This window comes from Sciurus carolinensis, chromosome 14 (assembly GCF_902686445.1).
Source record: "Sciurus carolinensis chromosome 14, mSciCar1.2, whole genome shotgun sequence".
Taxonomy (NCBI): domain Eukaryota; kingdom Metazoa; phylum Chordata; class Mammalia; order Rodentia; family Sciuridae; genus Sciurus; species Sciurus carolinensis.
The window spans coordinates 87,363,841-87,379,401 of record NC_062226.1 but is presented as its reverse complement, the minus strand read 5'-3'; the positions used below and the strand labels follow the sequence as shown (position 1 = coordinate 87,379,401).

The window sequence follows — 15,561 nt, the reverse complement described above, 5'->3', positions numbered from 1 at the left end:
AATTCAACTTTTGAAAAAATTAAACTTCACTTTTCTGAAATAGTCATAGGTCACAGGTTTTAAAAACACTATTGAAAGGAAACATTTGGATTTCCAAAAGACTAAGGGTGGGTGAATCTTTTGTATGGAACTAGTTCCCCATGAACTTAAGGGTTTCAAAAGAAAAATCTACTCCCTCCCAAAAGACCAAAAAGATAATAGAAGCTACAGTTTTAGAGAAACTTCAGGAAAATCTATATTTACAAAGGGGTTTGCAGTCAAGACTGTTCTCCAAATTTTCTTCTGAAATAGGTCAAGGAAGCAAAACTTAAGGCAATTAATAGTCAGTTAACTATACTGAAAGTAACACAGTCACAGTTACCTAATATTTTAAGTGCACCTGTCACCCCTGTAGTCTGATAATTTTTTAAATTATATAATTTTATAATTGTTTAACTTAAAGTGGAAAAGAAGAGGACATGGTCTTGTATGGATGTTCATAGTTGAATAAACTTATAATTATATCTATTTTATCGTATTAAGCATGTTCCTGACTATTTAAGAGGACACTGTTTCCTTCCCTCTTTTCTCCTTTCACCCTTTATCCATTCCAAAGCATTCCAAAATCCCCATTAGATGACTGAAATGGCAGATAATACTGAGCTGTATACACAAGCACTGTGATACTATGACAGTCAAGCTGATAATCATAAACAGCTACTAGGTAACTAACCAGCAGGTAGTGTATATAGTATAGATACACTGGATAAATAGGTGATTCATATCACAAGCAGGAGGTGCAACTGCATGCCCACTGGAGCCTTTTCCATTTGTGAAGCTGTACAATGCTTGCTGTCCTGCATAGCCAATGTGTCAGAGGCACTTCACAGAGTTCTGCAGGACTCTGTATACAGTGTAGATACACTGGATAAAGAGATGATTCCTGCAATTCAAAACTAATAAATTGTTTATTTTTTAATAACTATGGAATTTTCCACTTAATATTTTTGAACTGCCATTGACTGTGGGTGACTAAAACTGTGGGAAGCTAAACCATGGGTATTAAAAGTTGTTTAAAGGTTGAGGATATAGCTCAGTGGTAAAGCACTTGTCTAGTATGTTCACACTGAGTTTTATCCCGAGTACCACTAAAAACAACTAAGTAAACAAAAGTCTAAAGGGTACTGAAGATATGGTTTAAGGATTCCTGTGGGTGATCAAAGAAATTTGGAGCTAGAAGGGAAATGATTAGTTCCTCAAACCCTTTTGCAAATGAGGAAAAGCAAGATCCAGAACTGTAGACTGATGTATATTGCGCTTATAATGCATGTCTCCCAGGCACTGGGTCCTTCTTCACCACCCTCCTCCCGTCTCCTCTCTTCTGCTCACCCTAACATAGAACAAGGCCTTCAGAATCTCTTTTTATAAGAACAAGCCCCCAAGAATAACATGCTTGCATGTAAACAATTCCAAATTCAGGCTTTCAGTGATGAGGCAAGTCCCTTCTGTGTGTCTTTTCCATTAGGCATGAGATCTATGTTAGTGTCCTGTGGCTGACATAACAAATTATCACAAACTAGGTGACTTAGGACAACAGAAATTTATTGTTCAACAGTTTGAAAGGCCAGAAGTCCCAAACTGGCAGTTTGTACTTCCTCCTAGAGTTCTAGAGGAGAATTCTTCTTTGTCTCCTCTAATTTCTGGTGGTTCTTGCCATTCCTTGATTTGTGGCTATTCTTTCCAACCTCTGCCTCCCCGGTCACATGGCTTTCCTTCTGTACCTGTCTTGTTTTCTTCTTTTTCATATAATAACACTATTGGATTTAAGGCCCACCCAAATAATTTAAGATGATTTTTTATTCTCAATATCTTTAATCTCATCAGTGAGAATCCTTTTTCCAAATAAGTCAAATTCACAATTTAAGGGGTTAGGACATTGACATACCTTTTGGAGACCACCATTCTCACTTGTATTAATAAGCTCTCTGAAGAGTTCTAAATCTTTAATGTGAATATAGTAAATTCTAAATTTTCATTTCCCAGGATGCATTTCTTACACCCAGTTTTAAAGAACTGTGTTTTAGTCATCTGTTATGTTGTTGTGACCAAAAAGACCTGAAAAAAACAATGTAGAAGAGGAAACATTTATTTAGGATTCCTGGTTTCAGAGGTCTACATCCATAGATGGCCAACTCCACTGTTCTGAGTCCAAGATGAGGCAGAACATCATGGTAGAAGAGTGTGATGGAGGAAAGCAACTCAGGACATGACAATCAGGAAACCGAAGAGCTCTGCTCACCAGGGACAAGATATAAACCCCAAAGACACACCTCCAGTGACCTGTGTCTATCTGCCTATAGCTACCACCTAGTTAATCCCTATCAGTGGATTAATCTACTGATTAGGTCACAATTCTCACAGTATAATGATTTCATCTCTGAACATTCTTGCATTTTCTCACACATGAGATTGGGGGTACCACGTATTCAAACCATAGCAAGCAGTTTCTCCAGTGTGTTTTATGGTCAAATGATTTTGTTCATTTGGCGACCAAAGTTAAAGAGCAAGCAGGTTTTTTATTGTTTTGCTTCCTTGTTTGCTTAAATGCGGAATTTCTTATGACCTTTAAGAAGCTGTTGGGCATTGTGGCTGTTCAGAAATGAAATATGGTGCATGGCATTTTCCAAGTGAGAATGTTTAAATTATGTGTGTTTCCTGGGTTTCCCAAAAAGCAGAACTCGAAATAGGTTTAAGTTCAAGTTTTTTACTAGGGAGCATAATCCACAGAAGGACAGTTTGTTAGCTAGCTTTTGATTATTCTAAGAAAAGACATGAGAAAATCAACTTAGAGGAAAAATTTACTTTGGCTCACAATTTTGGAGATTTCACACCATAACAGATTGACCCTTTTGCTTTGAGCCTATGGTGAGGTAGCACTTCATGGCAAGGAGTGTAGTAGAGCAAATCATTCAATTCATGACTGTGACACAAAATAGCACAAAAGGAAGAGACTGGGATCCCCTAGTGTTCTTCAAAGGCCTGGCCCCAGTGACCCAGGACATCTTACTAGGCTCTGCCTCTTAGAGGTTCCACCACCTTCCATAGCATCATGGACTGGGGATCAAGCCTTTAACATGTGATCCTTGGGGTATATTTCAGATCCAAACTATAGTAGAAAGGGATTTGGCACAAAGAGAGGAAGAATCATTAGCAGATGTTAAGAACATCCTGTATCTGGGCTTATCTGAAGAGCTGGATGAAACCAGGCTGGGGGCTTTCTAGAAGAAGAAGAAAGAAGCCTGAAGTTAAGCACTGGTTTCCTCCACAATTAATTAAAGTTCATTCTGCAGGGCCTAACCTACTGGGCTTGTGCATGCTCTGTATGTCTAAGTTCCTGCTTCCCCTGCTTTTTGCAAGTACAACAATGGCACCTGCAGGAAGTTGACCTGCACAGAAGCTGCCATTAACTTTAGAAGATAGTTGAGGCCAAGAGAATCTGAAGTTGTGCACGAAAGGTATTTCATACAATCCTACACCCATTTAGTTTAGGGAACATCTTATGAAATGTGTACTCCAGGAAGGCTCTTGGAGAAACCCATTTCATTATTATATTGCCATGATATGATCCCTTTATTAACAAAATATCTCAAATCCTACTTTTGTAATCTGGTATTACCACATACTTTCCTAACTCTGTACTAAAGAGACAGTATCAATCACCTAATTTTGCAAAATTCATTACTGTGCTGTTTTTTTTTTAAGTCAGGAGAGAGTGCATTCTTGAAAGAACTATTTATATGCTTCGGAAAGCACATTCCTGGAGCTGATTTAATTTTAACTTTATTTGTATTTGTATCTGCTGACTGCATGCTATGATAACTGGAAGGTTTCTTACGGGTATGGAGTACTTCCAGTCCTGCTCATTTGACCAGTGTGGCAAATATCATCTTACAAATAGAAAAGGGAAAAGGAAGACACAGCAGTTTCTTGTCTAGCTCAGTGGGAAGAAAAAAGAAAGGGAAAAAAAGGGTATTGCCTGGCCCTAATTTCAAGACAGTTATGTTAAACAAAAGGACCGGAAAATGGAACTGTATTCTTTTGAAATGACCGTAATTGGCTAAATGTTAAAGCTGAAAGAAAGTAATGATGAAGAACAAGGCAGGTAAGAGCATTAATTTTTTTGATGATGAAGACAATATGATTACATTTGAGAATCCTTCAAAAGCAATTGCAAACCAGATAAAGTGGCACATGCCTGCAATTCCAGCAACTGGGGAGGCTGAGGCAAGAGAATCACAAGTTCAAGGCTAGTCTGGGTAACTTAGCAAGACCCTGTCTTAAAACTTAAAAATAAATAAATAAATAGGGCTGAGGATGTAGCTCAGTGGTAAAGCAACCCTGGGTTCAATCCCAGGACCAAAAATAATTTAAAAAAAGCATTTGCATGAAGATTCAGACATTATGCTTTCTGGAGTCTATTTTGTAGATGATTGTCTGGTAAAGAGGAGCCAGAATCACAGTAAGGTGGTATGCTACACATGGCAGGCACACACAGGAAACACGTGAGCCAAAGCCAACAAAGTAAATATTGCTGGGAAACCCCACAGCTGGCAACATTGGTTAAATCTAACTGTGGTGGTACCATCAATGAAATAAGCTAGAATTATGGGTATAGGCAGCAGAAACAGCAGTGAGCAGCTGGTGGAGGATGGGACAAATCTGGCTTGGTCTATGTGTGGGTAAAAAATAAATCCCTGCTCCTTTTAAGATTCCAGCAATGTTATTTTGGAACAAGCATAGTAAAAATGAAAGACCCTAGATTTTGCAGTCAAACAACTTAAACTGATTTTCTGGTTCCTTTGTTTATAAACTATATGTCTTGGGATAGCCATGTAGCATCTCTGCCTCAGTTTTTTAATCTGTAAAATGGAGAAACTAATATCCTGTCATTAAGTAGCAAATGTCAGAATGCCCTACTCAGACTAGTTTAAACAATACAGACATTTTTCCAGGTAAGATGGTTCTGGGTGCTCCTCCAAATACATGCAAGGAAAAATAGATAAGAAAGAGAATAGTTGGAACTCAAAGCCACATAAATATATGTAAGGACCATAAATGAAAAAAATCATAGAAAGTGCTGGAGGTCTAGAAGAAGATGGCCTGAACCAGGAGTTTGACCTGGACAATTTTATTACACAAAGGAAAAGAAAAAAAGAAAGAAATTAGAGGACTGTTCACTGCTCAATACTAGGGTCTGGTTGATGAATCTCCAGATTAAAGGAGAAAGGAAAAAAATGCTGTACTAGGGTTAATTCAACCACTGAATTGGTCACTTTGTGACATGATATAGGACAGGAAAACAAACATTATTGGTGTAGAGCTGAGGCCTCAGAGTTTTAGGGAGAAGAAATACGAAAGTCACAAAATTGTATGTATCTAATTACATGGCCTCAAAATACAAAACAGCAAACCCTGACATCATTGTAAGGAAAAACTGACTACTTCATAAACCCTTAGGTATATTTTGATATGTATCAGGTCTGATTGATTGAGTAGACTCTAAATTGAGGAGAATCTAGAAATTGTGAGGAGGAAAATGAAAAGTTTGCTCTAATAAGTATAGGGAAAATCCTACAATGCCAAATAAAGCTATTCAGTACACTGAGGCAAGAGGACTGCAAGTTCAAGGCCAGTCTAAAAAACTAATTTAAAAAGTTAACTGGGTTCAGTCTCCAGTACCAAAAAAAAAAATAATAATAATAATAATTAATTAATAAAAAGAAAGAGAGAGAGAGAGAACCAGGTTTTGTGGTTTGTGGGTCATGTCTGTTATCCCAGCAACTTGGGAGCCTGAAACAGGAGAATCTCAAGTTCAAGACCAGCTCCTGTCTCAAAAACAAAACAAAAACAAAAACAAAAAAAAAGCAAAAAGAAAAAGAATATGTATTATTCTCAAGTTCATATAAGATATTTATAAATTTACTATGTATAGGTCACAAAATTATTATCTAAAAATTTCAAATAGCCAGTGTTCTTTGAATAATTTCTAATTAAACACAATTAAAGTAGAAATCAATAAAAATGGATAAATGTGTATTAAGTAACTTACAAATGTGCTTCCAAAGAATTAATGGATATATTAATTCTCTATTGTTCTTGCAATAAATTATAACAAATATGGTGCTTAACACAACAGAAATGTGTTTTCTCACCATTATATAGATCAGAAATCTGAAATCAGTATCACTATGCTAAAATCAAGGCGTCACAACTATGTTTTCCCTAGAGGCTCTATGAGAAAAATTTTTCCTTTTATCTTCTGGTTTCTGATACATCTGAATATTCTCTGGTTGAATCACCTCAATCTCTGCCTCCCCTTCTTCTGCCAGTGTAAATCTCTCTGCCTGTTTTAAAAGAGTACATGTGATTGCACTTAATGCCCATACACATAATTCAGCATAGTTCACTCATCTCAAGATCCTTAATTTAATCACCTCTTCAAAGACCTCTTTGCCATTGCTCCAGTTTGGATCTTGAATGTCTCCAATGGCTTATGTACTAAAGTCTCAGTTCCTAGGGTGGTGCTATTGATAGGTAGCAGAACCTTTGGAAGGTGGGGACTTAGTGAGAAATCTCTCAGTTCCTGGGGATGTGCCTTTGAAGGAGATTGTAAGATCCTGAACTCTTTCCTCTTCCTCTCTTTTGCTTCCTGGTCAAGTGATTTTTTTCTGCCATGTACTTCCTCCCTGATATGCTATGTCATCACAAACTTAAAACAATAGTGCCAACTGATCATGGACTCAAATCTCCAAAACTATGAGCCAAAATAAACTTTCTATCTTTGTAAGTTATTATCTTAGGTATTTATTATAGTGATGCAAATCTAACTAACATGACCATAAAAGCTAACAGTTATTGATTCCAGAAATTAGAACATGGATTTTTTTTTTTTTTGAGTGGTGGGGCATTTTTCAGTTTCAGAGGAAAAATTACAGTGAGAATTGTGAAAGATAATGTAAGTCATATAGTAATGTCAAGATTTTATGGGATGGAGCAAAAGTCATATTTGAAGGTCAAATTTATTAAATGCAAATATTATTTTTTTAAAATAACATTTAAAACTAAACCACCTGATTCAATTCAAGAAACAGGAATCAAAATACTATTCTCCAAAAGCAAAAGGCCCAGAGAGGTTTAACATCAAGGCTTTGTTCAGAAATTTCTAGGAAAAAACATTCCCTATGTTATGCAAATCTTTGAAGAGTCTAGATCTAAAATGGTCAACTACCCACATAATTTTATCATGCTAATACAACTATGTTATGGAAACTAAATGAACTTTTTATAGGTTTGTGGTGATGCTAGTGTAAACAAACCTACGTGCTGCCAGTCATGTTAAACTATAGCACACACAATATGTTCAGCATATAATATGATGCATTTAATATACTAAACTTCATAATGAGTGTATATAAAAACCATGCACTGTAAAATAGTATGTTTTGCTGGTAGCTTCAACACATCTCAGTTTGTGAGTCTCTCGACGCATCATTTTCTCTAGTGCTTAATTTAGTCTCATATTGTTTGTTCATCATGCCCCCAAGAGCAATGTGTACCATATAGCCTATGTGTGTAGTATGTCTTATCATTCGTGTTTGTATAAGTGCCCTCTATGATGTTCACACAAAGACAGAATAACCTAATGGCACAGTTCTCAGAATGTGTCCCTGTCATTAAGTGGTGCATGACTGAACAAAAGGAAGAAAAAGGAGAAGTAGAAAGGGAAGGGGGAAAAGAGGGGAAGGTGAGAATAGAAGTAGAAGCAGCAGTCCTCAAATTCAGTTAGCCAGAGTGGTGAAGGACTGTAATATGTCACAGAGGGGTGGAAAAGACTCTGTCAGGACTTAGGCTAAGAGGATAAAGCCATGGAACACAAAGGGCATCCATGTCCAAGTAGTTGAGGACATCTCGAAACTGAGAAGAGACATATCCATGAACCCTTTTCATAGGTATTTTCTTAGTATGTGTGAGGACTACTTTGGTGCTGAGATAGAACTGAAAACAAATCATAAGACTATTGGTCGACATGGACCTTAGAGACCCCAGGGACAGGCAAACAATAATCTAATCAACAGGTAAGCCTGTGATGTCCAATGGCATTAAAATTGTTCTCCTTTCTGAGGTCTTACCAGTATTAACTAGTCCATGGCTGATAAAAATGATTCTTCCTTTGAATTTCAGTATGAACTGCCTGACTGGGCAGTGTAAGGACGGAGTCAGTGATGGCAAGTAAGCAAAACCAAGTATGTTGGAGATACATGCATATTTTTGAAGCAGGAATTAGGTCAATCTTGTCAAGCTAGTCAAGTTTGAAACCTCATCATCCCTTGTTTTTGTCTCTCCTTTTGTAATATCTTTTCTTCATAGAACTTCCCAGAATCAATGAGAGTATACCCCATGATGGAAGAGACTGAGGTGGTAAGTAAAAGATTTTCCACATGGGCTTGTATTTGGGAAACCAAAATGAACTATTAAATGTTCTCCTTTTTACATGCATTTCTCTTTATTTTTTAGGTCTTTAAGAGGCCTATTTTAAGAGATGTGCATAATTTAACAAATAGGAATAAGGGACAAAAAGAATATCAACTAAGTGAATATTAAATACAGTAACTATTTGTAGGCACAGATGTTTAAAAGCAGTCACATGTGACTCATCTAGCACGTTTTCTATCAGGAGATCAGGAGCATCAGCAAAACAGAATCAGAGATAGTACAAACTCCATTTAAGGTCAAACACGGCAAGGGGAACATATTTTAGGATGAAAAACAAATATCCAGTTTTATGCTCATCTTAGCACAACTTACTATTTCAGCAACAGTGGGAAACATTTAAACCAATTATGTGGGGATCTATGGACAGTAATGAACTTTATGTTCACAGGGGAAATCTTGTTCCCAACCTGATACTTTATGGCCTAAGTCATAGGATAACTCATTTTTTTTTCTAACAATGTCAGCTTCAAAAGTGTATGGAATTCTGTGTTTCTTTAAAATATGGTACATTTGCAACATGAAGAAATTTATATTTCTCCCTAACAATCTGACATGAAAACTGAATACATAAAGTCTGACCTTATAAAAGGGCAATCTTTTTTGAGCTTTGGATGGGGGAATTGAAATATAGCAAAGGAAAAAAATCCCTCCACACATTCTCATTTTTAAAAGTGCTGAAATTCTCTAGCAGTTTGATGATTTATCTAAAACTTTCTCCCAGTAAAATTTCTCTTTTAGCTTAAAATCAAACCAGTAAAATACCAGGCTGAAAGAGCTCTATCTGTCTCAGTGTGTCTGTGTTTCTGTGTATGTGTGTGTTTATGTGTCTTTGTGTGTGTGTGTGTGTGTGTGTGTGTATGCACATACTTGAGAAGATTCAAGAATTCCACCATTAAAGACAAGTCAAGGGCTGGGGATGTAGCTCAGTTGGTAGAGTGCTTGCCTCATAAGTACACGGTCCTGGGTTCAATCCCCAGCACCCCCAGTGGCAGGGAGGAGATAGATCACTTGAAACTAAGTGACATTTTGGGGAGAAATTCTGCCATTCTAATAAAACCTGTTCAGTCCTCACCTGAACAATAATTTCCTGTCTGCATTTGGACTCATCAGTCACAATGGTCTGTTTGAGTCCTTCTCTCTTCATAGTCAGTTCAGTTTCTCCACACAAAAGACAGGTAGAGGAAATCAGATAATAAAATATTCCTTATGTTATGAATTTGGATTTTTCCTTATTTTTACTTAATGGGAAGTTACAGTCCAAGGATACACAGGTCAATGTAGCCAGAGATTTTATCTTTCCCCATGCAAGCAGTAAGACCATGTCTATAATTTCAATAAATCACTCGTTTTCCCTTCTCAAAGAGAACACTGGGTTTAAATTTTTATGTAACTCAAGTCTCTCAGGACAGAATCTAGTCCTGGGAAGAGAGGAGCATAGTTTGAAGGCTCCCATGAACTCTGGGCCCATAAGTACTCTGTAGGAAATGATTGTTCTCTGGGTAGGAGCCAAAAGGCACAGCTCCCAAGATGTGTAACAGCTTCCAGGAGTGGGAGCTGGGGACAAGATGAGCTAAGGAAACTGGACTACTGCACATCTGGAGAAATGGAGTCACTTAAGTATCAGGCATCTGATGTGATAGCAAGGCAATAGAATCCTTTTCAGTGTGGAATTTGAACTGTAGTTGTTTGATCTCTGCTGGCAAAATCACTCTCGATCTCAGGTAATAGGGAAAGCATAGTGTGTTTACAAGTCTAACGTACATGCTTAAATATTTTGCTGATATTTATTCTTTACTTTTCTAAGGACTTGAATTTATATTTTGATGTGGGCTTTTCAAATTTCTCTCATCATGGAAACAGGCATGACAAAAAACAAAAACAACCACAAAATACTACCATCTCTGATGAACTCTGTGTGTGCTCCAGGTGCTGAAACTGCACACTGGAGCACAGCACAAGAAGAAAGAAGGGTGCATAGTGTTTGGGCATGAGTAAGAAATGTAGTGGAGAGAAACTTTGTTTCAGTCACTTCCTTCCCATCATCCTCTTTCTCCTTTCTTTACTGTAAGTGTACCCAATTTCCATTTCATTTAAAATTGAAATTGGAAATATCAATAGTGATTATTTTGTTCACAACAATGAAAAGTTGACTAACACAGAAATTGGAACCAAGAAATGGGATCACTGATGTGACTAATCTGACCATGCAATTCATAAGTCTTTGAAAGAGGTTTGTGGGAGGAGTTGGAAAAGTTTAAAGATGCAGAAAGAAGAATACTTAGAATGTTGTAAGCAGAGTCAATGGGAGATTTTGGTGGGAACCTCAGGATGTGGATAAGGATGTGGACATTTATAAAGAATTCAAAAAACGGACCCCTGCACTAGGGGCGGCGCCATCATGGGTCGTTTGCAGTCGCAGAGCGAGCTGGTAGGTGAGTCAGGTCGCCTGCACCACAGAGGTAGCGGGCGGGCACCCAACCCGCCTCCTGCCTTGTGGAGCTAGGTGCTGGCAGCCAGCCCGCCCAACCACCAGGCCAAGCACAGATGCCATCACTGAGGGACCCCGCCTGACCACCACGCCAAGGTCTGTTGCCATTGTGGAGCAAGCCTGCAGATGAGCCAGCCCGCCTGCATCGCAGAGCTAGCCAGAGGCTTCTTTATAGGCTGGTGCAGGCAGTTTTAATTATTCCTGAGGGCGTGGCCATCATTATTGGAAGGGCAGCTCCCTTCCTGAGACACCTACAGGAGGCTAGAGGACCTTTGACAAGAACCAGGAGTTGAGGAGGTATTGAGAGACTCGGAACCAACTCAGAGCCACCTAGTGAGTCTCCCACTGGTCAGGCTCCCCGATGGGGCAGCACTCCCGAAAGGCAGAGAACTTCGTGGAGTAGAGTGGCCCAGTGAGACTCCCCTGCTGGAGCCAAAAACCCAGTCAACCAGGAACATCGCAGAGGAGGGTCGCACAGCGAGAGGCTTTGATGCAGAGTGAGGGTCCGAGGCCCAGGTGGTAGCTCCAGTCCCCAGGGAACATAGCAGAGAAGGGCCACTGAGCAAGGGAATCCCTAGCAGGGCCAGGCTCCCCAGCCCAGGTGGTAGGTCAGGACCCCTGGGAACATCACAGAGGAGGGCTTCCCAGTCCAGGTGGTAGTTCTGGACCGAAGGGAACTACTCAGAGGAAAGCTGCCCAGCAAAACTTCCCCACCTGGTAAGTCTTCCCCGCTGGGCGAGACTTTCCCACCAGGGCAGTAGAACCAGAGACACAGGCCCAGATCAGACGTGCCCCAGTCTGCAGTCTAGTCCCCCTTTAGCTGACCATCAGTCAACAAGTGGAGGCACCTTTGCCCACTGACATGGAATATACCCCACCTGAAGGCCACCACCCCTAGAGGGGCAACTTCCTGGTGGAGCAACCCATTATCAAGTTCCTCCAAGACTTCAGGCTACTGAAGGCTAAGAGGTGAGTTATTGGAAATCTACAGAGTCAATAGAGGAAATCTGCAATATCCCAGAGTTTCTCTACTAGAGGGGTAGATACCTGAGCAATATGAGAAAACAAGGGAAGAAAATGTCCCAAACAAACCTAGATAGTATAGCAATAAAATCCAATGACAGCATGGCAGAAGAAATGTCAGAAAGGGAGTTCAGAATGTACATAATTAAAATGATCAGGGAAGCAAACAAGGAGATGAAACAGCAAATGCAGGCATTGAAGGAGGAGATGAAAGAGCAAATGAAGACATTGAATGATCGCACCAATTGACAGTTAAAAGAGCAAATACAGGAAGCAAAAGATTTTTTCAGTAAAGAGTTAGAGATATTGAAAAAAATCAAACAAAAATTCTTGAAATGAAGGAAACAATAAACCAAATTAAAAACTCCATAGAAAGCATAACCAATAGGATAGAACACCTGGAAGACAGAACCTCAGATACTGAAGACAAAATATTTAATCTTGAAAACGAAGTTGACCAAACAGAGAAGATGATAAGAAATCATGAACAGAATCTACAAGAACTATGGGATATCATAAAAAGGCCAAATTTAAGAATTATTGAGATTGAGGAAGGCACAGAGAAACAAACCAAAGGAATGAACAATCTATTCAATGAAATAATGTCAGAAAATTTCCCAAATCTGAAGAAATAAATGGAAAATCAAGTACAAGAGGCTTATAGGACTCCAAATACACAAAATTACAACAGACCCACACCAATGCACATTATAATGAAAATACCTAACATACAAAATAAAGACAGAATTTTAAAGACTGTGAGAGAAAAGAACCAAATTACATTCAGGGGGATATCAGCAGATTTTTCAATCTAGACCCTAAAAGCTAGAAGGACCTGGAACAACACTTTTCAAACCCTGAAAGAAAACAGATGCCAACAAAGAATCTTATACCCAGCAGAACTTACTTTCAGATTTGATGATGAAATAAAATTCTTCCATGATAAACAAAAGCTAAAATAATTTACAAAAAGAAAGCTGACATTACAGAACATTCTCAGCAAAACATTCCATGAGGAAGAGATGAAAAACAACGAAGTAAATGAGCAAAGGGAGGAACTACCCTAAAGGAACAACTAAATAAAGAAGAAATCAAGTCGTGTCAAAAAGCAAAAAAAAAAAAAAAAAAATGAGTCAAATGTCCGGGAATACAAATCATATTTTAATAAAAACCCTGAATGTTAATGGCCTGAATTCATCAATCAAAAGACACAGACTGGTAATTTGGATTAAAAAGAAAGATCCAACAATTCACTGCCTGCAAGAGACTCATCTCATAGAAAGAGAGTCCCACAGACTAAGGGTGAAAGAATGAGGAAAAATATACCATGCACATTGACACAGCAAAAAAGCCGGAGTATCCAACCTCATTTCAGATAATGTGGACTTCAAGCCAAAGTTAGTCAGAAGGGATAAAGAAGGACATTTCATACTGCTTAAGGGAAGCATAAATCAGCAAGACATAACAATCATAAATATCTATGCCCCAAATAGTGGTTCATCCATGTACATCCAACAAATCCTTCTCAATTCCAGAAATCAAATAGACTACAACACAATAATACTAGATGATTTTAACACACCTCTATCACCACTGGACAGATCCTCCAAACAAAAATTGAACATAGAAAACATATATCTCAATAACACAATCAATAATTTAGACTTAATGGACATTTATAGAATATACCATCCAACAAAGAAAGGCACAGGGATCCTTCTCTAAAATAGACCATATTCTATGCCACAAAGCTAACATTAGCAAATACAAGAAGATAGAGATACTACCTTGTGTTCTATCAGATCATAATGGATTGAAATTAGAAATAAATGACAGAATAAAAATCAGAAACTACTCCAACACCTGCAGATTAAATAATACGCTATTGTGTAATGAATGGATAACAGAAGACATCGGGGGAAATAAAAAAATTCCTAGAGGTAAACTAGAACAAAGATACATCATATCAAAATCTCTGGGACACTATGAAAGCAGTACTTAGAGAAAAATTTATTTCATGGAGCACATTCAACAAAAGAAGAAAAAAATCAATAAATAAACAACCTAACACTACAGCTCAAAGCCCTAGAAAAAGAAGAACAGACCAACACCAAAAGTAGTAGAAGACAGGAAATATTTAAAATCAGAGCTGAAATCAATGAAATTGAAACAAAAGAAACAATTGAAAGAATTGACGAAATAAATAGTTCGTTCTTTGAAAAAATAAACAAAATTGATAAACCCTTAGCTACACTAACAAAGAGAAAGAGAGAGAAAACCCGAATTACTAAAATTCAGAATGAACAAGGAAATTTCATACAGACATGATTGAAATACAAAACATAATTAGAAACTATTTTGAAAATCCATACTCCAACAAAATAGAAAATCTCAGAGACATCAACAGCTTTCTAGAGACATATAAATTACCTAAACTGAACAAGGAGGACATACACAACTTAAATAGATCAATTTCAAGTAATGAAATAGAAGAAGTCATCAAAAGCCTACCAACAAAGAAAAGTCCAGGACCAGATGGGTTCTTAGCCGAGTTCTACAAAACCTTTAAAGAAGAGCTCATTCCAATACTTCTCAAAGTATTTCATGAAATAGAAGAGGAGGAAACCCGCCCAAACTCATTCTCTGAAGCCAATATCACCCTGATATCTAAACCAGACAGAGACACATCAAGGAAAGAAAATTTCAGACCAATATCCTTAATGAACATCAATGCAAAAATTCTCAAAAAATCTTAGCAAATTGCATACAAAAATATATTTAAAAGATTGTGCACCATGATCAAGTGGGTTTTATCCCAGGGATGCAAGGTTGGTTCAACATCCAGAAATCAATAAATGTAATTCACCATATCAACAAACTTAAAGTCATGAATCACATGATTTTTTTGATAGATGCAGAAAAAGCACTCGATAAAATACAGCACCCCTCCATGCTCAAAACACTAGAAAAAATAGGAATAGTGGGAACATTCCTTAACATTGTAAAGGCCATCTATGCTAAGCCCTTGGCCAATATCATTCTCAATGGAGAAAAACTGAAAGCATTCCCCCTAAAAACTGGAACAAGGCAGGGATGCCCTCTTTCACCACTTCTATTCAACATTGTCCTCAAAACTCTAGCCAGAGCAATTAGACAGACCAAGGAAATTAAAGGGATACAAATAGGAAAAGAAGAAATCTAACTATCCCTATTTCCTGATGACGTGATTATTTATTTATAGGAACCAGAAAATTCCACCAGAAAACTTTCAGAACACATAACTTAATTCAATAAAGTAGCAGGATATAAGATTAATGCTCACAAATCCAATGCATTTTTATATAGAAGTGATGAATCTTCAGAAAAAGAAGTTAGGAAAACTACCCCATTCACAGTAGCTTCGAAAAAAATAAAATAATTGGGAATCTATCCAACAAAAGAGGTAAAAGACCTCTACAATGAGAACAACAGAACACTAAAGAAAGAAATTAAAGAAAACCTTAGAAGATGGAAAGATC

General features: G+C 37.8%; 1 long non-coding RNA gene and 1 other non-coding gene across 4 annotated transcripts in view; both read left to right on the top strand.

Moving 5' to 3' along the window:
• The first annotated feature begins 3,954 nt into the window (after positions 1-3,954).
• Positions 3,955-15,561, top strand: part of LOC124964603 (uncharacterized) — a 95,114-nt gene continuing 83,507 nt past the window's right edge. For all 3 annotated transcript variants that reach the window (XR_007105005.1, XR_007105003.1, XR_007105004.1), the window contains exons 1-2: positions 3,955-4,141; positions 8,407-8,457. This is a non-coding gene — a long non-coding RNA (uncharacterized LOC124964603). The remainder of the gene's footprint in view (positions 4,142-8,406; positions 8,458-15,561) is intronic.
• On the top strand, positions 9,445-9,517 carry Trnam-cau (transfer RNA methionine (anticodon CAU)). The gene has a single exon. It is a non-coding gene; the product is annotated as a tRNA-Met (tRNA).